Here is a 24,640-nt window from a genome sequence, read left to right as displayed (position 1 = left end):
AACAGAGTGACAAACACATTCAGTCACACAGACGTATGCAATGCACACACACAAAGTTATGACCAGGGTGGGATTATTGATTAAAAAAACAGAATTCAGAGCAAAAACATTAAAAACACAACACACAGTGATAATTTTAAGACTGTGACAGAGATTAACTGAGAAATGGTGGAGCTTGTACTGAAACTGCTGAATCAGTCTGACTAAAAGCTCAATTCTCTGGATCAGGATCATCATCATTGTCACAGGCCAACACTAAGCTGACACAAATTATAAGTGCAGCGATAAGTACCAATTTAACAGCTATCTCACAAACATATAGACCATGTCCACAGGCTGTGTATATACTGGATAAAGTGTGCGTCAGATTTCTATAGAGACCTGGAACAGCTGATACGGCGCCCATGTCTGGGCGTTGCCATGTTGACGATCCCTCCGTGCTGATTCTCAATGAACTCATTCATTTATAAAGGGGTGGAGCGTGGGTGGCTCGGTGTGCGATGATAGAGTCTTGAACACTTGAACACACTCTTGACTATCCTCGGTTTGGGTGTTTATTAAATCATATATTTGTTGACTGTGTGGTGGTTCTCCTAATGATTGACTTTGTTATGGACACTAAAAGTTATGAGCCACTTATTTCCTCAGTAATTGTGCATTACGTAGACCTAACTGATGAAGTTACCGACAGCTGCTAAAAGTGCTAACACCATTTGCATAAAATATTAAATAAAATGCAGGTTTCAATCTGCATGAATATTACAGTAGACAAATCTTAGATGATGTGTTTGGACATTTCACCATGCAACAAGCCATAATGTTCAAGGCATTAATCATAAAATTCTCCAAACAGACAGCCAGCCTCCAAAACAGTGAGTAGCCACATCCAGCGGACCAAGCCCACAATTATACACAATCTTTTGGCTTAAAACATATTAAAATAAGCTAGAAAATAATTCAGAACATACATGCAGTAAGACAGGAACTGTTGTGAAAGTGTCGTGACACGGACCCACAACAGGGGGCGTAAATGAACGGACAATGGATAAGCCACGAAGTAACAATTTAATGTTGTGAATCACACAACAACGTACAGACAATAACAATATAGTGACTGTCAATCATACACCAGGTGACGTGTGGGCAGGCTCGACGATAGAAGACGCCTGGCGAGAGAAGAGCCGGATCCACACAGCTTCCACTGCCAACGGAGCTGAAGAACACGGAGCCGCCAAGCCCTGCGCCCCAGGTGGCTGCTGTCTTCAGCAGTCAGACCCGGTACTGCTGGCAGAGAACAGAGACAGTCCTGATGAGTGTGAGGTTGCACACTCAGTAATCCCACAGTCTGTATTCAGTAAGGAGGGAGCACCTCCACCTCCAATCACACACTCGTGCAGCTCCTGTCTAACCACTTATCTGGTTGGGGGTGTGAAGCGAAGCCGTCGCTGATCACACCAAACGCCAATCCCACAGACAAGGACACACCACAGGAAAACGGCTGCAAAGAAGTTCAGATTATTACTCAATGTTTTGAGTCGGCAGAGAAAATTACCTGATTGGTAGTTGACTTCTCGGCGAGGAGGTGGAGTCGCAGTTCGGCCTTTATGGAGATGGTGATGAGTTGGCTGAGTGACAGCTGGTGCTGATGAAGAGTGACAGCTGTCACTCCCAGTGGCTCCGGCGCCCTCTCGTGCTTGAAGCCTGCACTCCAAGCAGGGTGCCATCTGGTGGTGGTGGGCCAGCAGTACCTCCTCTTCAGCGGCCCACACAACAGGACCCCCCCCTCAACGGGCGCCTCCTGGCGCCCAAACAGGCTTGTCCGGGTGCCGCCGGTAGAAGTCGGCCAGGAGGGCCGGGTCTAGGATGAAGCTCCTCTTCACCCAGGAGCGTTCTTCGGGTCCATACCCCTCCCAGTCCACCAGATACTGGAACCCCCGGCCCTTTCGACGGACATCCAGGAGCCTGCGTACGGTCCAGGCAGGCTCTCCATCTATGATCCGGGCAGGAGGCGGCGCCGGTCCGGGGGTGCAGAGAGTCGACGTGTGGTAGGGTTTGATCCTTGAGGTATGGAACACTGGATGAATCCGCAGTGAAGCTGAAGCTACCAGCTTCACTGCGGCCGGACTGAGGACTTCGGTTATGGCAAAAGGTCCTATGTACCTGTCCTTGAGCTTCTGGGATTCCACCTGCAGGGGGATGTCCTTTGTGGATAGCCAAACCTCCTGCCCGGGCTGGTATGCAGGGGCCGGGGAACGCCGGCGGTCTGCATGGGCCTTAGCCCTCGTCCGGGCTGCACATTCGTCTGGGGTTGGTACCCAGACGAGAGACTGACGGTGGCCCCCAGTTCCCTGCAGAAACTCCTCCAGACCTGGGAGGAGAACTGAGGACCACGATCCGAGACAATGTCTGATGGAATCCCATGCAGACGCACGACGTGGTGGACCAGGAGGTCTGCAGTCTCCTGGGCCGTCGGGAGCTTCGGGAGGGCCACGAAGTGGGCCGCCTTGGAGAACCAGTCCACTATCGTTAAGATGGTGGTGTTGCCCTGGGACGGTGGGAGGCCCGTGACAAAGTCCAGGCCAATATGAGACCAGGGGCAACGAGGCACGGGCAGAGGCTGGAGGAGGCCTTGGGCCTTGTGGTGGTCAGCTTTGCCCCTGGCACAGCTGGTGCAGGCCTGGACATATTCCCGGACGTCGGCTTCCATAGACGCCCACCAGAAGCGCTGCCGGACCACTGCCACGGTCCTTCGCACCCCTGGATGACAGGAGAGCTTGGAACCATGACAGAAGTCAAGGACCGCAGCCCTGGCCTCTGGTGGGACGTACAGCTTGTCCTTTGGACCTGTACCCGGGTCCGGGCTCCGTGTCAGGGCCTCCCGGACGGTCTTCTCCACGTCCCAGGTAAGGGTGGCCACGACAGTGGACTCTGGGATGATGGTGTCAGTGGGGTCTGACGGCTCGGTCTTGACCTCCTCTTCATGCACCCGGGACAGGGCGTCAGACCGTTGGTTCTTTGTCCCGGGGCGGTAGGTGATCCGGAAGTCAAAACGCCCGAAGAACAGCGACCAGCGGGCTTGCCTGGGGTTCAGACGCTTCGCGGTCCGGATGTACTCCAGGTTCCGATGGTCCGTGAAAACTGTAAATGGTACCGATGCTCCCTCCAACAGGTGTCTCCACTCCTCAAGAGCCTCCTTCACCGCAAGAAGTTCCCGATTGCCAACGTCATAGTTCCGTTCAGCTGGGGTCAACCTGCGGGAAAAGTAGGCACATGGATGGAGAACCTTGTCGGACTCCCCGCTCTGGGACAGCACGGCTCCTATCCCTGAGTCAGAGGCATCCACTTCAACAACAAACTGGCGCTTGGGATCGGGCTGCACCAGAACCGGTGCAGTCGAGAACCGGCGTTTCAACTCCCTAAACGCGGCTTCGCACCGATCCGACCAGGTGAAGGGGACTTTTGTGGAGGTCAGGGCTGTCAGGGGGCTAACTACCTGACTGTAGCCCTTGATGAACCTCCGGTAGAAATTTGCAAAACCGAGGAACTGTTGTAGTTTCCTACGGTTCGTTGGTTGGGGCCAATCTCTCACCGCCGCAACCTTGGCCGGATCAGGGGCGACGGAGTTGGAGGAGATTATGAACCCCAGAAAAGACAAAGAAGTGCGGTGGAACTCACACTTCTCGCCCTTCACAAACAGCCGGTTCTCCAACAACCACTGTAGGACCTGACGTACATGCTTGACATGGGTCTCAGAATCCGGAGAAAAGATGAGTATATCGTCTAGATATACGAAGACAAACTGATGCAGGAAGTCCCGCAAGACGTCATTAACCAAGGCTTGGAACGTCGCGGGCGCATTGGTGAGGCCGAACGGCATGACAAGGTACTCAAAGTGACCTAACGGGGTGTTAAATGCCGTCTTCCACTCGTCTCCCTCCCGGATCCGAACCAGGTGATAAGCATTCCTAAGATCCAATTTCGTGAAAATTTGGGCTCCATGCAGGGGCGTGAACACTGAATCCAACAGAGGTAACGGGTATCGGTTGCGAACCGTGATCTCGTTCAGCCCTCTGTAATCAATGCATGGACGGAGTCCGCCGTCCTTCTTGCCCACAAAAAAGAAACCAGCACCCATCGGGGAGGTGGAGTTCCGGATCAACCCGGCAGCTAACGAGTCCCGGATGTAGGTCTCCATTGATTCGCGTTCCGGACGTGAGAGGTTGTACAGCCTGCTGGACGGGTACTCAGCGCCCAGTATCAAATCAATGGCACAATCGTACGGACGGTGCGGGGGCAGCGTGAGTGCCAGATCCTTGCTGAAGACGTCAGCAAGGTCATGGTACTCGGCTGGCACCGCCGCCAGATTGGGGGGGGACTAAAACCTCCTCCTTAGCTGTCACACCGGGTGGAACCGAGGATCCTAAACACTCCTGGTGGCAGGTTTCGCTCCACTGAACCACAGCCCCAGACGGCCAAGGTGTTACATAAAACACAATCTCCTCCCTGTGATTCCCAGACACCACCAATGTCACTGGCTGTGTCTGGTGTGTGATTAGTGGAAGAAGGGTGCCATCTAGCGCCCGCACCGACAATGGTGACGGTAAGGCCACTAGAGGGAGCCCAACCTCCTTTGCCCATCTGCTATCCAGCAGATTCCCCTCCGACCCCGTGTCCACCAGTGCTGGGGCATGAAGGGTTAGATCCCCACTCAGGATCGTGACTGGGATTCGTAAAGATCGTCGGGGTTTCCCCACGTGGGTGTTGTGACCCACCCTTAGCCCAGTCTCTAAGGACGAGTGCTGCTGTTTTGACCGTTTGGGGCATTCTCTCTGTGTGTGCTCGTTAGAGCTGCAGAGAAAACACTCTCCACGGATCAGCCTCCTTTGTCTCTGATCTGATCGTTTTTTGGCCCTGCTCGTTTCCATAGCAACGTCAGCAGGGGGAGCTGTTGTCACGTGGAGAGCCCTGGCAGTGGAGTGTGGGGATGTCGGCTTCCTTTCGGACCCGGGAGGAAGAGGGACGGCTTGTGCCTGACCACGCCCCTCGTCTCTCTCCTGTCGGTGTTCCGTTAATCGGTTGTCTAACCGTATAACCAGGTCGATAAGCCCATCTAAATCCTGCGGCTCGTCCTTCGCCACCAGGTGCTCCTTAAGGACCAGAGACAGTCCGTTTACAAAGGCGGCGCGGAGCGCAACAGCATTCCAGCCGGCTCACGCTGCCGCGATGCGGAAGTCGACTGCATACTTCGCTGCGCTCCGACGCCCCTGCCGTATCGACAGCAGCACACTTGAAGCGGTCTCGCCTCTATGAGGGTGGTCGAACACCTGTTGGAACTCCCTCACAAACTCAGTATAAACCGTTAGGAGCCGTGAATTCTGCTCCCAAAGCGCCGTAGCCCAGTCGCGTGCCTCTCCTCGAAGCAAATTGATCACATAAGCCACCCGGCTGGCGTCTGCTGTGTACATGACGGGACGCTGTGAAAAGACGAGCGAGCACTGCATCAAGAAGTCCGCGCACGTCTCCACACAGCCTCCGTACGGCTCCGGAGGGCTTATGTATGCTTCAGGGGAAGGTGGGGGTGTTCGTTGAACGACCAGCGGAATGTCTGTTTCTGGCACACGGTCAGCAGGAGGAGGTGCTGCAGCAGAGCCCTGAGCACGCGCTTCCACCTGGGCGGTGAGAGCCTCCATCCTAAGATTGAGAACACTGCTCTGCTTGGTAACTAAGTCCAACCGAGCGGTAAAGGCGGTTAAGATATGCTGCAGCTCACCCAACACGCCTCCTGCTGGCGCCTGTGCACCTCGCTCTTCCATTGGCTGGTCAAGCGATGGTTGACGCCCCTCAGGATCCATTGTGAAAATGTCGTGACACGGACCCACAAATGAACGGACAATGGATAAGCCAAAAGTAACAATTTAATGTTGTGAATCACACAACGACGTACAGACAATAACAATATAGTGACTGTCAATCATACACCAGGTGACGTGTGGGCAGGCGATAGAAGATGCCTGGCGAGAGAAGAGCCGGATCCACACAGCTTCCACTGCGAACGGAGCTGAAGAACACGGAGCCGCCAAGCCCTGCGCCACAGGTGGCCGCTGTCTTCAGCAGTCAGACCCGGTACTGCTGGCAGAGAACAGAGACAGTCCTGATGAGTGTGAGGTCGCACACTCAGTAATCCCACAGTCTGTATTCAGTAAGGAGGGAGCACCTCCACCTCCAATCACACACTCGTGCAGCTCCTGTCTAACCACTTATCTGGTTGGGGTGTGAAGCGAAGCCGTCGCTGATCACACCAAACGCCAATCCCACAGACAAGGACACACCACAGGAAAATGGCTGCAAAGAAGTTCAGATTATTACTCAATGTTTTGAGTCAGCAGAGAAAATTACCTGATTGGTAGTTGATTTCTCGGCGAGGAGGTGGAGTCGCAGTCCGGCCTTTATGGAGATGGTGATGAGTTGCCTGAGTGACAGCTGGTGCTGATGAAGAGTGACAGCTGTCACTCCCAGTGGCTCCGGCGCCCTCTCGTGCTTGAAGCCCGCACTCCAAGCAGGGCGCCATCTGGTGGTGGTGGGCCAGCAGTACCTCCTCTTCAGCGGCCCACACAACAAGAACCACCATGCCCCTAAAGATGTGGAATATCAACTTTATGGCTCAGTCTCAGTCTCAAACGCTGAGGCCCCAGAGACATAAAGGTTAGACAGACTTCAGATGGCTGAATCCTGGAAGCCTGAAAGCCTGGACCTTAATTTTGATCCAGGAGAATCCCAAACCCAGACACTGTGACTCTTCACTCAATCTCTCAAGGTCTGCAATGGACTGGACTGCAGTTATATAGCGTTTTTCCACCTGAATCATAAGCTCAAAATGCTTTACAATGATGGCTCACATTCACCCATTCACATACCCTCACAAACTGATGTCAGCTTGTGCAGCTTGTTGTTGATGTCAGCTGCACACTGGGAGCAAGTGCAGGATGAAGTGTTGTTCCCAAGGGCCCTCAGTAGTTTTTGGTGGGGGTTTGAACCAAGGATTCTCTGCTCTCAGACCTAATGCTTAACCACTAGACCCCCCCCAATCACAGCATCCACTGATGCTGCAAAGTTCAAAGCATTGTCTGTGAAGTCAAGGTCATTAAACTCTTCACTGCCAACAAAGACAGTCAGTGGAAAAGTTCAAACAACTTTTTGTAATTCATTAGAGTGGAGGCGGGTAAGATTAGCTTCATCAATGATCACTAATCATGTACTGATCCACCTACACGTGATTTGTTAAGTCTGGCTTTTGCTCCGTCTTGATTGGCTGAACACAGTATAGTTGCTATAAGAAGCGGAGGTAAGGAAGAACAACTCAGCTCTATAAACACATATAGATTTACTGTTCAATAGCACTGATGCAACGGTAGTCAAGTAGAAAATTGCGGTCGGTGTGGGTGAGCAGGCACGCTGAATATCAGAGCTGCTTGAGTGCCACATGAACAAGAAATGTCGGAAAAAACATGGACGTTTGTCAGCTGCTGAAACAATGCAAATGCAACTCAACTGGTCAAAAGAAGGAGGGGAGGAAATGGGTGTAAATATCATCCCCCAGCAAGTACACAGGCACACTCCAAAAAAGAAAGCTTTTGCGCTTATTAGGATTTGGGAGTTAATTTGTCTTAAGCAGAAAACAGAAAATAATGAGCCACTTTGATGAGTGAGATCTTCCTCGTGCTGCTTCTTGGCTGACTATGTGGCAACATTCTGTTGCCTGTCTGTTTGAAGTCTGTCACATCAGGTGTGGGAGCATGTGCTAGTGATGCATGATGCCACATTCATCACATCACAGAACAGCCTTGGGTCCTAGATGGCAACCACCCAGGCAGACAACCGGTCCAAACAGACCTTTGGAATCTGTGTGGCAACTGCTTTACTCGAACATAATATTTTAATTTACTGTTAGAATTCCATGTAAGGTTCAGCGTAGCTTTGTTCTAAAGAACGTTTCAGCCTTAAAGACACTTCAAGGCTGAAACGTTCTACAGAATGTCCAATTTATTAAAAGCAAAGTCTTAGCTAGTTTAACTAAAACTAGCATTGTTCAGGTGCATCCACTGCTAAGGTCTTCAACATTTACATGTTTCATCTACGTTGTTATCTTTGATTGGTGACAACTGCAAAATTACCGACAAAAGTACTGAGTTGTGGTTTAATTCCGGATCAGCATCTGTCGATATTTAATGGCAAAAAGGTACTGAAAAACTATTAAAAAAAATTACGAAAAAGCAAATAAATTAATAAATAAAAGTGCATTGATAAGCAAACATCAACAAAAGATTTTTCAAATCCACATGTGAGAAAAAGTCCAAAACCTTTTGTGGTAGTATTAATGACATTTGCAACATTACTGACAGGTTTTTGAATATCTCTCTCATCTATCAGTTAGTCTTTACATGTCTCATCCAAGCTTTATTCACATTAATCAACAGCATTTATTCACTCTGGCACAGATTATCACCAAAGTTATTTTCTGTGAACATAGTAAAGTATATGAAAATTCAGTAAGGTATATCTTATATATTATATTCCAATTCTAAGGTGGATCTATGCTAGTATACTAAGGTATATCTAAATATCTAAAAAGGAAGAGTAAAATATAAAAGAGTAGAGTAGAGCCACTTAGGTGCCTGGTCTTAAGAACCAGGGTGTTGTGTGGGCCGCTGAAGAGGAGGTACTGCTGGCCCACCACCACCAGTCGGCGCCCTGCTTGGAGTGCGGGCTTCAAGCGTGAGAGGGCGCCGAGACAGAGAGTGACAGCTGTCACTCATTTACACCAGCTGTCACCAATCACCTGCATCTCTATAAAAGCCGGATCATTACTCCACCTCCTCGCCGAGAAATCAACTACAGTGAAGGTAACCTTCTCTGCTGAATTATCGTTGTATCTAACATTGTTCTGTGTGCAGCCGTATTCCTGTGGATTGAGTCTGAAGCTGGATTGGCGGATAGTGGGAGTGCGACATTCTTCGCCTCTTACTCCATCCAGGAAAGAGACTAACAGGAGCTGCACGGGTGAAATTGTGTCTGGAGGTGGAGGTTTTCCCTCCTTGAAGATCTGTAGAAAAAGGATTACTGGGTGTGTGGATACACACTCACCATTAACTGTTTTTTCATCTTCTGCCAGCAGTACCAGGGTCTGCAACAGAAGACGGTGACCACCTGGGGACTCAGGACTTGGCGGCTCCAGTGTTCTTCAGGCCGTTGGTGGTGGAAGCTGTGTGGGTCCCGGCTCTCCGATCGCCAGAGGTCTCCTATCTTCGAGCCTGCCCGCACGTCACCTTTTGTTCAATTGGCATTATCTTTGTCTGTATTCAGTTGTGCGTTTCACAACATTAAATTGTTACTCTTTGTCTTATCCATTGTCCGTTCATTTGCACCCCCTGTTGCGGGTCCGTGTTACGACACCTCCCCAACAGGATTTCTCGGCCATTAGTCATGGATCCCGAGGGGCGTCAACCACAGCTTGAACAGCCAATGGGAGAACAAGGAGCGCAGGCGTCAGCAGGAGGCGTGGTAAGTGATCTGCAGCAAATCCTTACCGCTTTCACTGCTCAGTTAAATCTGGTAACCGAGCAGAATGAAGTCCTCAATCGGAGGGTGAAGGCTCTCACCGCCAGAGTGGAAGCGCGCGACTCGAGCGCTGCTGCAGTGACTCCTCCTGCTGGCTCTGGGCCACAGATAGACGTTCCACTGGCCGTTCAACAAACCCCCCCACCGTCCCCTGAAGCTTACATAAGCCCTCCAGAACCGTACGGAGGCTGTGTCGAAACGTGCGCAGACTTCTTAATGCAGTGTTCGCTCGTTTTTGCACAGCGTCCAGTTATGTACGCATCAGATGCCAGCCGGGTGGCTTATGTGATTAATTTGCTTCGAGGTGAGGCACGCGCCTGGGCTACGGCGCTTTGGGAACAGAATTCATGGCTCCTGACGTCATACGCTGGGTTTGTACGGGAATTCAAACAGGTGTTTGATCATCCCAACAGAGGCGAGACCGCCTTGAGCGTGCTGCTGTCACTGAGACAGGGGCGCCGAAGCGCAGCTGATTATGCAGTCGACTTCCGCATCGCGGCTGCGAGGTCCGGCTGGAATAATGTTGCGCTCCGCGCCGCCTTCATATACGGACTGTCTCCAGTTCTGAAGGAGCATTTACTGGCTAAGGAGGAACCGCAAGACTTCGATGGGCTTATCAATTTGGTTATACGCTTAGACAACCGGTTGAATGAACACCGTCGGGAGCAGGCCGGGGGGCGTGGTCGGGCTCAAGCCGTCCCTCTCTCCTCCGGGTCCGAAAGGGTGTCGTCTTCCCCACGTTCCACTGCCAGAGGGCTGTACGATTGTGCCATCGATTTGATTCCGGGCACTGAGTACCCGTCCAGTAGATTGTACAACCTCTCACGTCCGGAACGCGAATCGATGGAGACCTACATCCGGGACTCCTTAGCCACCGGGTTGATTCGGAACTCCACCTCCCCGATGGGTGCAGGTTTCTTTTTTGTGGGTAAAAAAGACGGCGGACTCCGTCCATGCATTGACTACAGAGGGCTGAACGAGATTACGGTTCGCAATCGATACCCGTTGCCCCTGTTAGATTCGGTGTTCACGCCCCTGCATGGAGCCAAAATGTTCACCAAACTAGATCTTAGGAATGCGTACCACCTGGTTCGGATCCGGAAGGGAGACGAATGGAAGACGGCATTTAACACCCCGTTAGGTCATTTTGAGTACCTGGTCATGCCGTTCGGCCTCACTAATGCCCCCGCGACGTTCCAAGCATTGGTAAACGACGTCTTGCGGGACTTCCTGCACCGGTTTGTCTTCGTATATCTGGATGATATACTCATCTTTTCTCCGGACTCTGAGACTCATGTCCAGCATGTACGTCAGGTCCTGCAGCGGTTACTAGAAAACCGGTTGTTTGTGAAGGGCGAGAAGTGTGAGTTCCACCGCACTTCTTTGTCCTTCCTGGGGTTCATCATCTCCTCCAACTCCGTCGCCCCGGATCCGGCCAAGGTTGCGGCGGTGAGAGATTGGCCCCAACCAACAAGCCGTAGGAAGCTGCAACAGTTCCTCGGCTTTGCAAATTTCTACCGGAGGTTCACTAAAGGTTACAGTCAGGTTGTTAGCCCCCTGACTGCCCTGACCTCCACTAAAGTCCCCTTCACCTGGTCGGATCGGTGCGAAGCCGCGTTTAGGGAGTTGAAATGCCGGTTTTCGTCTGCACCAGTTCTGGTGCAGCCTGATCCTACTCGCCAGTTCATAGTGGAGGTGGACGCCTCTGACTCAGGGATAGGAGCCGTTCTGTCCCAGAGCAGGGAGTCCAACAAGGTTCTCCATCCATGTGCCTACTTTTTCCGCAGGTTGACCCCCGCTGAACGTAACTATGATGTGGGCAATCGGGAACTCCTCGCGGTGAAGGAGGCTCTTGAAGAGTGGAGACACCTGTTGGAGGGAGCTACGGTGCCTTTCACGGTTTTCACGGACCATCGGAACCTGGAGTACATCCGGACCGCCAAGCGGCTGAACCCCAGGCAAGCCCGCTGGTCCCTGTTCTTCGGACGCTTTGACTTCCGGATCACCTACCGTCCCGGGACTAGGAACCAACGATCCGACGCACTGTCCCGGGTGCACGAAGAGGAAGCCAAGGCCGAGTTGTCAGACCCCATCGAGACCATCGTTCCCGAGTCCACTGTCGTGGCCACCCTCACATGGGACGTGGAGAAGACCGTCCGGGAGGTCCTGGCAAGGAACCCGGACCCGGGGAACGGTCCTAAGAACAGACTTTACGTCCCACCAGAAGCCAGGGCTGCCGTCTTGGACTTCTGCCATGGATCTAAGCTCTCCTGTCATCCCGGAGTGCGTAGGACTGTGGCAGTGGTCCAGCAGCGCTTCTGGTGGGCGTCACTGGAAGCCGACGTCCGGGACTATGTCCAGGCCTGCACCACCTGTGCTAGGGGCAAGGCGGATCAACACAAGATCAGGGGCCTCCTCCAGCCCCTGCCTGTGCCTCATCGCCCCTGGTCTCACATCGGCCTGGACTTCGTCATGGGCCTCCCGCCGTCCCAGGGCAATACAGTCATCCTCACGATAGTGGACCGGTTCTCCAAGGCGGCCCACTTCGTGGCCCTCCCGAAGCTCCCGACGGCCCAGGAGACAGCAGACCTCCTGGTCCACCACGTCGTGCATCTGCATGGGATACCGTCGGACATCGTTTCGGATCGTGGTCCCCAGTTCTCCTCGCAGTTCTGGAGGAGTTTCTGTAAGGAACTGGGGGCCACCGTGAGTCTCTCGTTCAGGTATCACCCACAGACGAACGGCCAGGCAGAGCAGGCGAACCAGGAGTTGGAACAGGCCCGTTGCGTAACCTCCGCGCATCCGGCGGCTTGGAGTGACCATCTGGCCTGGATCGAGTACGCCCACAATAGCCAAGTCTCATCTGCTACCGGCCTCTCCCCTTTCGAGTCGTGTTTGGGGTATCAGCCCCCATTGTTTCCACTTGTGGAGGGAGAGGTCGGGGTCCCCTCGGTCCAGGCCCACCTGCGGAGGTGCCGCCGGGTGTGGCGGACCGCCCGTTCTGCCCTGTTGCAGGCCCGGACGAGGGCTAAGGCCCATGCAGATCGCTGGCGTTCCCCGGCCCCTGCATACCAGCCTGGGCAGGAGGTGTGGTTATCAACTAAGGACATCCCACTGCAGGTTGAATCACAAAAACTCAAAGACCGTTTCATCGGACCTTTCCCAATAATCAAGATCCTCAGCCCGGCCGCAGTGAAGCTGAAACTCCCAGCTTCACTGCGGATTCACCCAGTGTTTCATGTCTCCAGGCTAAAACCATACCACGCCTCACCACTCTGCACTCCTGGACCTGTACCACCTCCTGCCCGTATCATCGACGGGGAGCCGCCATGGACTGTTCGTCGGCGCCAGGAGGCGCCCGTTGAGGGGGGGGGTCCTGTTGTGTGGGCCGCTGAAGAGGAGGTACTGCTGGCCCACCACCACCAGTCGGCGTCCTGCTTGGAGTGCGGGCTTCAAGCGTGAGAGGGCGCTGAGACAGAGAGTGACAGCTGTCACTCATTTACACCAGCTGTCACCAATCACCTGCATCTCTATAAAAGCCGGATCATTACTCCACCTCCTCGCCGAGAAATCAACTACCGTGAAGGTAACCTTCTCTGCTGAATTATCGTTGTATCTAACATTGTTCTGTGTGCAGCCGTATTCCTGTGGATTGAGTCTGAAGCTGGATTGGCGGATAGTGGGAGTGCGACGTTCTTCGCCTCTTACTCCATCCAGGAAAGAGACTAACAGGAGCTGCACGGGTGAAATTGTGTCTGGAGGTGGAGGTTTTCCCTCCTTGAAGATCTGTAGAAAAAGGATTACTGGGTGTGTGGATACACACTCACCATTAACTGTTTTTTCATCTTCTGCCAGCAGTACCAGGGTCTGCAACAGAAGACGGTGACCACCTGGGGACTCAGGACTTGGCGGCTCCGGTGTTCTTCAGGCCGTTGGTGGTGGAAGCTGTGTGGGTCCCGGCTCTCCGATCGCCAGAGGTCTCCTATCTTCGAGCCTGCCCGCACGTCACCTTTTGTTCAATTGGCATTATCTTTGTCTGTATTCAGTTGTGCGTTTCACAACATTAAATTGTTACTCTTTGTCTTATCCATTGTCCGTTCATTTGTGCCCCCTGTTGCAAGTCCGTGTTACGACACCTCCCCAACACATGGAAGGTAGGCTGAAAAGCTTTTTTATCCCATGGGAACGCTCCCTACTCACCCAAGCGGCTCAATAAAAAAGTATATAATAATAAATAATAAGACATAAGAAAGATAAGACATAATATATATAACTATATTTAAATATTAAGGGTATTAAACAACATATACAATAAATATGGTACTATATAATATACAGGAGTAGGTATTGAAACCTAAATATTAATACAGGAGATGATTTGGTCATGGTAATGGTATTTTATTATAGAAACAGAAGCTATGATGTAATGTGTATTGTTATCTATCTAAAGTAACTATGCTAGTACACTATAGGAAAATTAAAAGCATAATCTATATGCTATCAAATGGAAACCTAAGAACTAAGGTACTATATGTTGATATCTTTAAAAAGAACACAAACTGATGAATCATAAAAATCTACACCATGTAAATAAAAATGTAAATAACAACAATAAGCTAGTTCTAGTTAGAAGAGCTAAATTAGCCATTAATAAGCCAATGGTACCTAGCAAGCTAACAAGTTAAACAAAAATGGTAATTGGTGTATAAAGTATAATAGCGTAGTTACACCTACAATAATGGTATTAACAAATACATATAAAATAAATGTGGACAAAAGTATGAATTAATGTGGATTATCAAACAGAAAAGAACCAATTATTTTGTAAGCTACGATAAACGGTGCTACAGATATGCTAACGTTAGCTGTTAGATATAACTAATTGTACTCCACTTCTCCAGTATTTCCATAAATACAATAATATTAAAAAGGGGGAACAAGAAAAAGTAAAGCATGTTGAAATGTATATGGAGACATTATATAAGTACCTTAGTGAAAGGATATAATTTAGGTATTGTTATTTATGAGATTTTTACAATTCTTCATGAATTTAATACATTTACCAATATACATATTTTTAAATTTAAGTATTATTATTCTGGGGCATTTTGGCTTGATTACAGTGGATCTATCCATGGGGAATGTGCTAGTTCTATACATGCTCTAGTCTGGCTGCTTTCATTTTGTTCAGGGTTGCATGGATCCAGTAAGCAGCTATACTATTTTGACTGTCTGTCCTCTATGCAGCACAACAATGTGATTCATGTGATTCACAATTATCCAGTGAGATTGCCAAATCCAAACTCCAGCTGGTGTTAGGTGTAATGTCAGAGCGCTGATAGCGCACCTAACACTAGCATGAGCTGAATGCTTCCATTGTGAGCGACAGGATTTATAAAATGCTTAAAATAGATGAGGACCTGAGCGAGGGGAGTGCCTTAAATTAGTGACTCAATATATAATTAATCATTCACGTCTTGAAAAATTGTGAGCGTCATGGCTGTGATGCTAACAGGCTAATAGCTTGAAAACTTGCTTGTGTCGCATAATCCGATGTTAACAGGTCTTACACATCAAGCATCGAGATGATAACATAAAAACTCATGTTAGCATGAGGTGAGTACTTAAGAAACATAGAGTCTTACTGCACTTCTTCAGGAAATTTTACATGTTTCTTGAAAAAATTACTAACTGTGTGTTTTTCACCAGACAGACTAACTAACTAACGTATTTTCCGGAGTATAAAGCCCAATTTATGCCAGTCCGTGGCCGCAACTCTGTAGCCACAACTCCGTAGCCACGCAGAGCCCTCTGCGTCGTTGCGAACCTCCTCCGTGCCCCTCTTCCTAGCCTGACGTGCACCTTCCAAAAATTATAACTACACGTCGAGACAATGAAGACTGTACAGGCTGTGACTGGTCCACAGCTTTTCTAGAATCTCACTTTTCCGGTTTCGCATTCAGCAATTTTCATGACATAGAAAGCTAGACTATATGAGAAACACCACATCCCCTACTGTTCTGACGGTGCACTGCACTGCTACATCCACAAACCCCGACAGAGAATCTCAAAAGCTTCATGACTGCACTGCCGTGTAGTTATGGAGTAGTAGAAGCACAAAAGTCCTTAAGTTGCATTTTTTTTCTTACTAGTTTGGGAGGACCCGTAACTTACACTCAAGTGCGACTTATATACAGAAAAATCATGTGTTTGTTCGTCAGAATAATTACAGAAACTATTTATATAGTGCGAACCACACTACAACACTGCACAAAAATTCAAAATTATTGAGCTGATAATACACATAAAAAAGGTGCGACATACTCCAGTGCAACTTATATGTGGGGTTTTTCCTCTTCAAGATGCATTTTTTTTAACAGGTGCAACTTATACTCCGGAACACACGGCAACTAATGGCAGTGTGGTGGCCAAGCAGTTAGTGCGCTTGTTTCAGTGCGGAAGGTTCCTGGTTCAGGACCACCTCTATTCATTCTCCATATAATGTGGAGTTGTGTCAGGAAGAGCATCCGGTGTAAAACTTGTAGATCCACATGTAGATCCACATCTGCATTGCTGTCGTGACCTAAAGTGGAAAAACACACTCAACTAACCAACATGTAACAGACACACAGATTTCTGCCTTCGAGAATTATGGTACAGATAGTCATGAAGACGCACAGCAGAAGTGCTCTGCTGACAAAGGAGGAAGGTCCAGACTCAGTTTTTCTTATAGATGTGAGGACACAGAATGTGATCTAAATGATGATAAAGTCCTCCTCTGTAAGTGCTCGAATCCCAACACTGATCGGCTGTAATGGTTTATCTGTTAAAATTTGGCACTCAGAGTCTAAGCGTTCCCATCAAAGATGAAGGTAAGGTGGGATGCAAACAGCCCGCATATTAAGCCCCGAGAGGAGGACACGTTTAGTCACATCAGAACGACAGAACCAGTACATCTCTCCTGAGAGAGGGAGAGAGAATGGCAGAATGGTGCTAGAAAGAGTTTCAATGATCCATCCATCATCTAAATAATTCAGAAACAGCTGCATCTGCGGAGAGATACCTACTGGTCCTTAATGCCTCCCTGATGAAAAATGTGAGAATGAAAGCCTCAGTCCAAAACCTTGACAAAGGTCATGCGCTGATGCACAGTGGCTAACATGCAAAATCACTCCTGACTGTTCAGAAGGCCAAATTATGCAGAGCGTGACCAAATCTTCAAGGAAGCGAGTGAAATCATAAATTTAACAGGCTGAATAGACGGAGCAGATTTACAGTTAGAGACTAGCTGGAAGAGTTTTAAAGGACATGTCGCACTGAAACCATAACAGTTTAGATTTAGGCTGTTAGTGGCCATCCAATAATCATCATCATCATCATCATCAATTTTATTTATATAGCGCCAAATCACAACAAACAGTTGCCCCAAGGCGCTTTATATTGTAAGGCAAGGCCACACAATAATTACGTAAAAACCCCAACGGTCAAAATGACCCCCTGTGAGCAAGCACTTGGCGACAGTGGGAAGGAAAAACTCCCTTTTAACAGGAAGAAACCTCCAGCAGAACCAGGCTCAGGGAGGGGCAGTCTTCTGCTGGGACTGGTTGGGGCTGAGGGAGAGAACCAAGAAAAAGACATGCTGTGGAGGGGAGCAGAGATCAGTCACTAATGATTAAATGCAGAGTGGTGCATACAGAGCAAAAAGAGAAAGAAACACTCAGTGCATCATGGGAACCCCCCAGCAGTCTAAGTCTATAGCAGCATAACTAAGGGATGGTTCAGGGTCACCTGATCCAGCCCTAACTATAAGCTTTAGCAAAAAGGAAAGTTTTAAGCCTAATCTTAAAAGTAGAGAGGGTGTCTGTCTCCCTGATCCGAATTGGGAGCTGGTTCCACAGGAGAGGATCCTGAAAGCTGAAGGCTCTGCCTCCCATTCTACTCTTACAAACCCTAGGAACTACAAGTAAGCCTGCAGTCTGAGAGCGAAGCGCTCTATTGGGGTGATATGGTACTATGAGGTCCCTAAGATAAGATGGGACCTGATTATTCAAAACCTTATAAGTAAGAAGAAGAATTTTAAATTCTATTTTAGAATTAACAGGAAGCCAATGAAGAGAGGCCAATATGGGTGAGATATGCTCTCTCCTTCTAGTCCCCGTTAGTACTCTAGCTGCAGCATTTTGAATTAACTGAAGGCTTTTCAGGGAACTTTTAGGACAACCTGATAATGATGAATTACAATAGTCCAGCCTAGAGGAAATAAATGCATGAATTAGTTTTTCAGCATCACTCTGAGACAAGACCTTTCTAATTTTAGAGATATTGCGTAAATGCAAAAAAGCAGTCCTACATATTTGTTTAATATGCGCTTTGAATGACATATCCTGATCAAAAATGACTCCAAGATTTCTCACAGTATTACTAGAGGTCAGGGTAATGCCATCCAGAGTAAGGATCTGGTTAGACACCATGTTTCTAAGATTTGTGGGGCCAAGTACAATAACTTCAGTTTTATCTGAGTTTAAAAGCAGGAAATTAGAGGTCATCCATGTCTTTACGTCTGTAAGACAATCCTGCAGTTTAGCTAATTGGTGTGTGTCCTCTGGCTTCATGGATAGATAAAGATGGGCATCATCTGCGTAACAATGAAAATTTAAGCAATGCCGTCTAATAATACTGCCTAAGGGAAGCATGTATAAAGTGAATAAAATTGGTCCTAGCACAGAACCTTGTGGAACCCCATAATTAACCTTAGTCTGTGAAGAAGATTCCCCATTTACATGAACAAATTGTAATCTATTAGATAAATATGATTCAAACCACCGCAGCGCAGTGCCTTTAATACCTATGGCATGCTCTAATCTCTGTAATAAAATTTTATGGTCAACAGTATCAAAAGCAGCACTGAGGTCTAACAGAACAAGCACAGAGATGAGTCCACTGTCTGAGGCCATAAGATCATTTGTAACCTTCACTAATGCCGTTTCTGTACTATGATGAATTCTAAAACCTGACAAACTCTTCAAATAGACCATTCCTCTGCAGATGATCAGTTAGCTGTTTTACAACTACCCTTTCAAGAATTTTTGAGAGAAAAGGAAGGTTGGAGATTGGCCTATAATTAGCTAAGATAGCTGGGTCAAGTGATGGCTTTTTAAGTAATGGTTTAATTACTGCCATCTTAAAAGCCTGTGGTACATAGCCAACTAATAAAGATAGATTGATCATATTTAAGATCAAAGCATTAAATAATGGAAGGGCTTCCTTCAGCAGCCTGGTAGGAATGGGGTCTAATAGACATGTTGATGGTTTGGATGAAGTAACTAATGAAAATAACTCAGACAGAACAATCTGAGAGAAAGAGTCTAACCAAATACCGGCATCACTGAAAGCAGCCAAAGATAACGATACGTCTTTGGGATGGTTATGAGCAATTGTTTCTCTAATAGTTAAAATTTTATTAGCAAAGAAAGTCATGAAGTCATTACTAGTTAAAGTTAAAGGAATACTCGGCTCAATAGAGCTCTGACTCTTTGTCAGCCTGGCTACAGTGCTGAAAAGAAACCTGGGGTTGTTCTTATTTTCTTCAATTAGTGATGAGTAGTAAGATGTCCTAGCTTTACAGAGGGCTTTTTTATAGAGCAACAGACTCTTTTTCCAGGCTAAGTGAAGATCTTCTAAATTAGTGAGACGCCATTTCCTCTCCAACTTACGGGTTATCTGCTTTAAGCTGCGAGTTTGTGAGTTATACCATGGAGTCAGGCACTTCTGATTTAAAGATCTCTTTTTCAGAGGAGCTACAGCATCCAAAGTTGTCTTCAATGAGGATGTAAAACTATTGACGAGATACTCTATCTCACTTACAGAGTTTAGGTAGCTACTCTGCACTGTGTTGGTATATGGCTTTAGAGAACATAAAGAAGGAATCATATCCTTAAACCTAGTTACAGCGCTTTCTGAAAGACTTCTACTGTAATGAAACTTATTCCCCACTGCTGGGTAGTCCATCACAATAAATGTAAATGTTATTAAGAAATGATCAGACAGAAGGGAGTTTTCAGGGAATACTGTTAAGTCTTCAATTTCCATACCATAAGTCAGAACAAGATCTAAGATATGATTAAAGTGGTGGGTGGACTCATTTACATTTTGAGCAAAGCCAATTGAGTCTAATAATAGATTAAATGCAGTGTTGAGGCTGTCATTCTCAGCATCTGTGTGGATGTTAAAATCGCCCACTATAAGTATCTTATCTGAGCTAAGCACTAAGTCAGACAAAAGGTCTGAAAATTCACAGAGAAACTCACAGTAATGACCAGGAGGACGATAGATAACAACAAATAAAACTGGTTTTTGGGACTTCCAATTTGGATGGACAAGACTAAGAGTCAAGCTTTCAAATGAATTAAAGCTCTGTCTGGGTTTTTGATTAATTAATAAGCTGGAATGGAAGATTGCTGCTAATCCTCCGCCTCGGCCCGTGCTACGAGCATTCTGGCAGTTAGTGTGACTCGGGGGTGTTGACTCATTTAAACTAACATATTCATCCTGCTGTAACCAGGTTTCTGTAAGGCAGAATAAATCAATATGTTGATCAATTATTATATCATTTACTAACAGGGACTTAGAAGAGAGAGACCTAATGTTTAATAGACCACATTTAACTGTTTTAGTCTGTGGTGCAGTTGAAGGTGCTATATTATTTTTTCTTTTTGAATTTTTATGCTTAAATAGATTTTTGCTGGTTATTGGTGGTCTGGGAGCAGGCACCGTCTCTACGGGGATGGGGTAATGAGGGGTAATGAGGGGATGGCAGGGGGAGAGAAGCTGCAGAGAGGTATGTAAGACTACAACTCTGCTTCCTGGTCCCAACCCTGGATAGTCACAGTTTGGAGGATTTAAGAAAATTGGCCAGATTTCTAGAAATGAGAGCTGCTCCATCCAAAGTGGGATGGATGCCGCCTCTCCTAACAAGACCAGGTTTTCCCCAGAAGCTTTGCCAATTATCTATGAAGCCCACCTCATTTTTTGGACACCACTCAGACAGCCAGCAATTCAAGGAGAACATGCGGCTAAACATGTCACTCCCGGTCGCTAACTTCACATTTCTCAAAACAGAGTCGCCAATAACCAGAGTTTGATCCTCGGCGGGTGTGTCGCCGAGTGGGGAAAAACGGTTAGAGATGTGAACGGGTTGGCTGTGTACACGGGGCTTCTGTTTAGGACTACGCTTCCTCCTCACAGTCACCCAGTCGGCCTGCTTTCCCGGCTGCTCGGGATCTGCCAGAGGGAAACTAACGGCGGCTAAGCTACCTTGGTCCGCACCGACTACAGGGGCCTGGCTAGCTGTAGAATTTTCCACGGTGCGGAGCCGAGTCTCCAATTCGCCCAGCCTGGCCTCCAAAGCTACGAATAAGCTACACTTATTACAAGTACCATTACTGCTAAAGGAGGTTGAGGAATAACTAAACATTTCACACCCAGAGCAGAAGAGTGCGGGAGAGACAGGAGAAGCCGCCATGCTAAACCGGCTAAGAACTAGTAGCTGCGCTAAGCTAGCGGATTCCTAAAAACACACAAAGTGAATAATGTGTAAATAATTTAGAGGTGATTCAGCAGAGGGAGTGCTTTAGTTAAGGCACGTGAAGATTACACTGTGAAGCAAATCGTTATCTAGGTAACTAGAGCAATCTAACTGCGCAGATTAAACAGCTAACAGATGCAGCAAAACACTGCTGTGCTCCGGAACAGGAAGTGATACAATACCGCAGTGAGAGCCAACCACCAGTAGAGGCAATCCACCGGGATTACTTTGTGCACTGACGTGACTGGTTTCAAAGTATACTGCATTTGCAGCAGTTACTGAGACTTCCGAAAACAAAGTACTCGTGAGTACTCGAGTGTTTCCGACAGGTGACGTAGTTACTAGAAGCATCCCAGCGTGCGCTTTAGTGGAATGTAGCTGCTAACGTTAAGAAAGGAGGCAGAGATTAATAACAAAGTTGACATAAGTGTGATGTTGTGTTATGACTACTCGTTTTTAAGAGAAAACTGTTAATTTTGATGCAGTCACAGTAAAAGCAGTAGCTGTGAGTAGGTTTTGTGCACCTGCGGCAATCAGTCATAAACGCAGCCTGTTAAAAATGCTAATATGTGTTGTATATAACAGTGAAAGATCTAATAAATATATATATCTGTGTCATCACGGAGACATTCCACATCCATTAAGTGGCAATAAAAAAAGCTGACATGCGGGTTAAAAGAGCATAAAAGCCATTTTAACCGGCATGTCAGTTTTTGTTTAAGGATTATTCAACATTAATGCTCTTTTAAAAAGTTCCTTATAGATATTGACAGTTTTATGACATATGAGAGAGTCTACAACCTTAATACTGATTATATATTGTTCAAATTGTTCAAGTCCATCTAAATTGGGGGTTAAAACAGCTACTGTATGCACGCACACACACACACACACACACTCTCTCAAAGTAAAAAAAAAAAAAATTTTCATTGAAAGCTCCACTGAAAAGAACACAAAGCAAAAGATGAAAAAAAATTCCATTCCACTCACCCCGAATGCAAAGATTTCCAAATTAGTCCATAACAAAAAGAAGGCCTCATACTCGCGCGTGATCGTAATTGCGATCACTAGCAATGGAACGGTCCACTTGTCCACACTCGGCTCCGCAGCCAGAGATCATGTTCAAGTTCCACTCGGGCAGAGAATAATGTCCAGATCCACTTGCTCTCAGGTTCTGATCGCCCGCGCATATAATTTCCAATCGCAGCTCTGCCTTCAACACAAATTCTCTCAGGATTGTGGCACATTAGAGACTCCATTATCTCCTGAAAATAGCTTCTTCTGAGTTTTTCCAATACGAGACATACATCTGTGTGTCCAGGCATGTTCGTGATTACAGCTTCAGTAAACCAGCATCCTTCACGACACTTTAAGTTCCAAAAACTGACAGACTCTGAAAAACTTAAGAGTTTCGGGGTGAAGTGTGTCGTTTCCTCTGTAAATGGAAGCCACTGCTTTCAAAGCAAAGTTCCGAAGCTTCATTATTGGACATAACTGCATTTGTTTCCCTCTGTCTGGGATGTTTCTGTTTTGCTATTAACTACGTCACACACAGAGAAATGCACCTGTGACCTCGCTTAGGGCCCTGTCCCACTGGATTTTAGGAAGATTTGCATATGGATTGCGCACAAAATTGGCCCATATTCGCCAAACATTTGCAATATCCGTGTAACATGCCTGTATGAGTCGGCCGTCATTCGAACACAGCTGTGATCAGCCGCAGAGGCGCGCATGTCCGTAGCCAGGATTTTTGAGCTGTTCAAAAATCTGGATGCATATAACATCCGCCTTACATACTCCATATATACTCAATTCATACACAATACACACTCACTCTATGCACTGTATATCTGCCGTTAACCGCTGATATCCGCAACTGACAGGGATTTGTGGCTTGACAGCGGACCGGGACAGTGTGTAAAACAGATATATATCATGCCCATCATGTCCACATCACAAACTAAAATATGTTGTAGCAAATGCATACAAATTTGCCACAAATAAAGTGTTTTTATTACATCTGCTTTGCAGCTGATTTGCGGACAATCTGTGAATGCATAACAAACACGTCACATAAACCCAAAGTGTGGCAGAAAGCGACACACCTGCCAGTCAGTGCCGGTCCGGCTGTGTAAATCCACAAAGATGTAGCTGCTGCAATCCAGGACTTTTATTTAACACCAACAAAAGGAAGAGTTGCTGTTTAGCACTTGACACTCTCAAAAAAAAAAAGAAAAAAAAAAAGAACACCGTCTCACACCCGGAGCGGCTTCCCCCCTCCCGCTCCCCAAACTCATGAACAGTTAACCCTCGCATGACAACACTCTGTGATCATCTTGTCCAAGTCCAGCAAATGCTCCAGAGCCTGTATTGTTGGTGTGGATAGTGATGTCGACGGCCCAAGTGCGCTTATTTTATGAACGCAATGCAGATGCCGTGCACGCACAACACGTGCGCGATGCATTCATAATACACCCGTAATACTGCTGTGATAATCTTAATGTGTCAGATCCGTTTCCTCACTACATGCATTATATAACCGTGATTGTTCATCATATATTCACTATATATTATAAATATATCCGTAATTCATACTGGGACATTTGTCATTTTTGGCCATTTTTGTTGCAGATGACAATGAATGCCCGCAATTTGTGTACTCAATTCATGCGCAATTAATCCTCTCCCCAGTGGGACAGGGCCCTTAGGGAGAAGAATAAAAAACATCAGAAACCACTAATTATGAGCACATGTGTGCAGGGAGACTTAGAATCATGAGTACTTTGATGCTGTGTTGCTAACTGGGACACTAAAAAGCATGCGACGTCCTTTAAAAGTCCAGGTAGAGCGGAACACAGGACCAACACTACGGCTGCAGCTATCGATTATTTTAGTAATCGAGAATTCTATCGATTATTCTGGCGATTAATCGAGTAATCGGATAAAAAGTACTTTTGAGTTTTAAAACATTAACAGTCCAGGGCTCTCCCTAAGTAATGGCACAATGTCACTATGTCATCATGGAGATTGTCAAATTTAGTGTATCCCTTTCTGTTTTCCTGGGTAATTATTTATTTTTTCACATCAAGTTTTGGATCTTTCCTGGTGTCAGGAGCTCAGCCAATGTCAGGCCAAAGTCTTGACATTTTGCTGAAATGGTGATGGGTTATGGCTTTCTGTTTTTTGTTTTCCCCAACTTGTAAAGTTTAACCATATTCATTTATTTATTTATTAAGGTGGTGGACTGGGTCCCTGCATGAATTTCTTTTTAACACTCTCTCTGCGATTCAGTCAATGCATTTCATTTTCAGCTGGAGGTTGAACATGCAGCCTCGCAGTCACTGTTTTTATTATTATTTTATTTGAATTCCCGTATTTGTTTGTGAAGCATTGTGTGTTGCCCAAAAAAGCGAAAATTAAAACTCATTGCGAGTCTAAGCA

General features: G+C 47.3%; 1 protein-coding gene across 3 annotated transcripts in view; it reads right to left on the bottom strand.

The window, feature by feature from the left end:
* The window catches only part of tspan9a (tetraspanin 9a), a 782,740-nt gene that overhangs the window by 82,250 nt on the left and 675,850 nt on the right, over positions 1 to 24,640 (bottom strand). The window lies entirely within an intron of this gene.

The sequence above is a fragment of the Thalassophryne amazonica genome, chromosome 8 (assembly GCF_902500255.1).
Source record: "Thalassophryne amazonica chromosome 8, fThaAma1.1, whole genome shotgun sequence".
Taxonomy (NCBI): Eukaryota; Metazoa; Chordata; class Actinopteri; order Batrachoidiformes; family Batrachoididae; genus Thalassophryne; species Thalassophryne amazonica.
The sequence above is the reverse complement of the archived record's forward strand: the minus strand, read 5'-3'. Positions and strand labels throughout refer to the sequence as shown.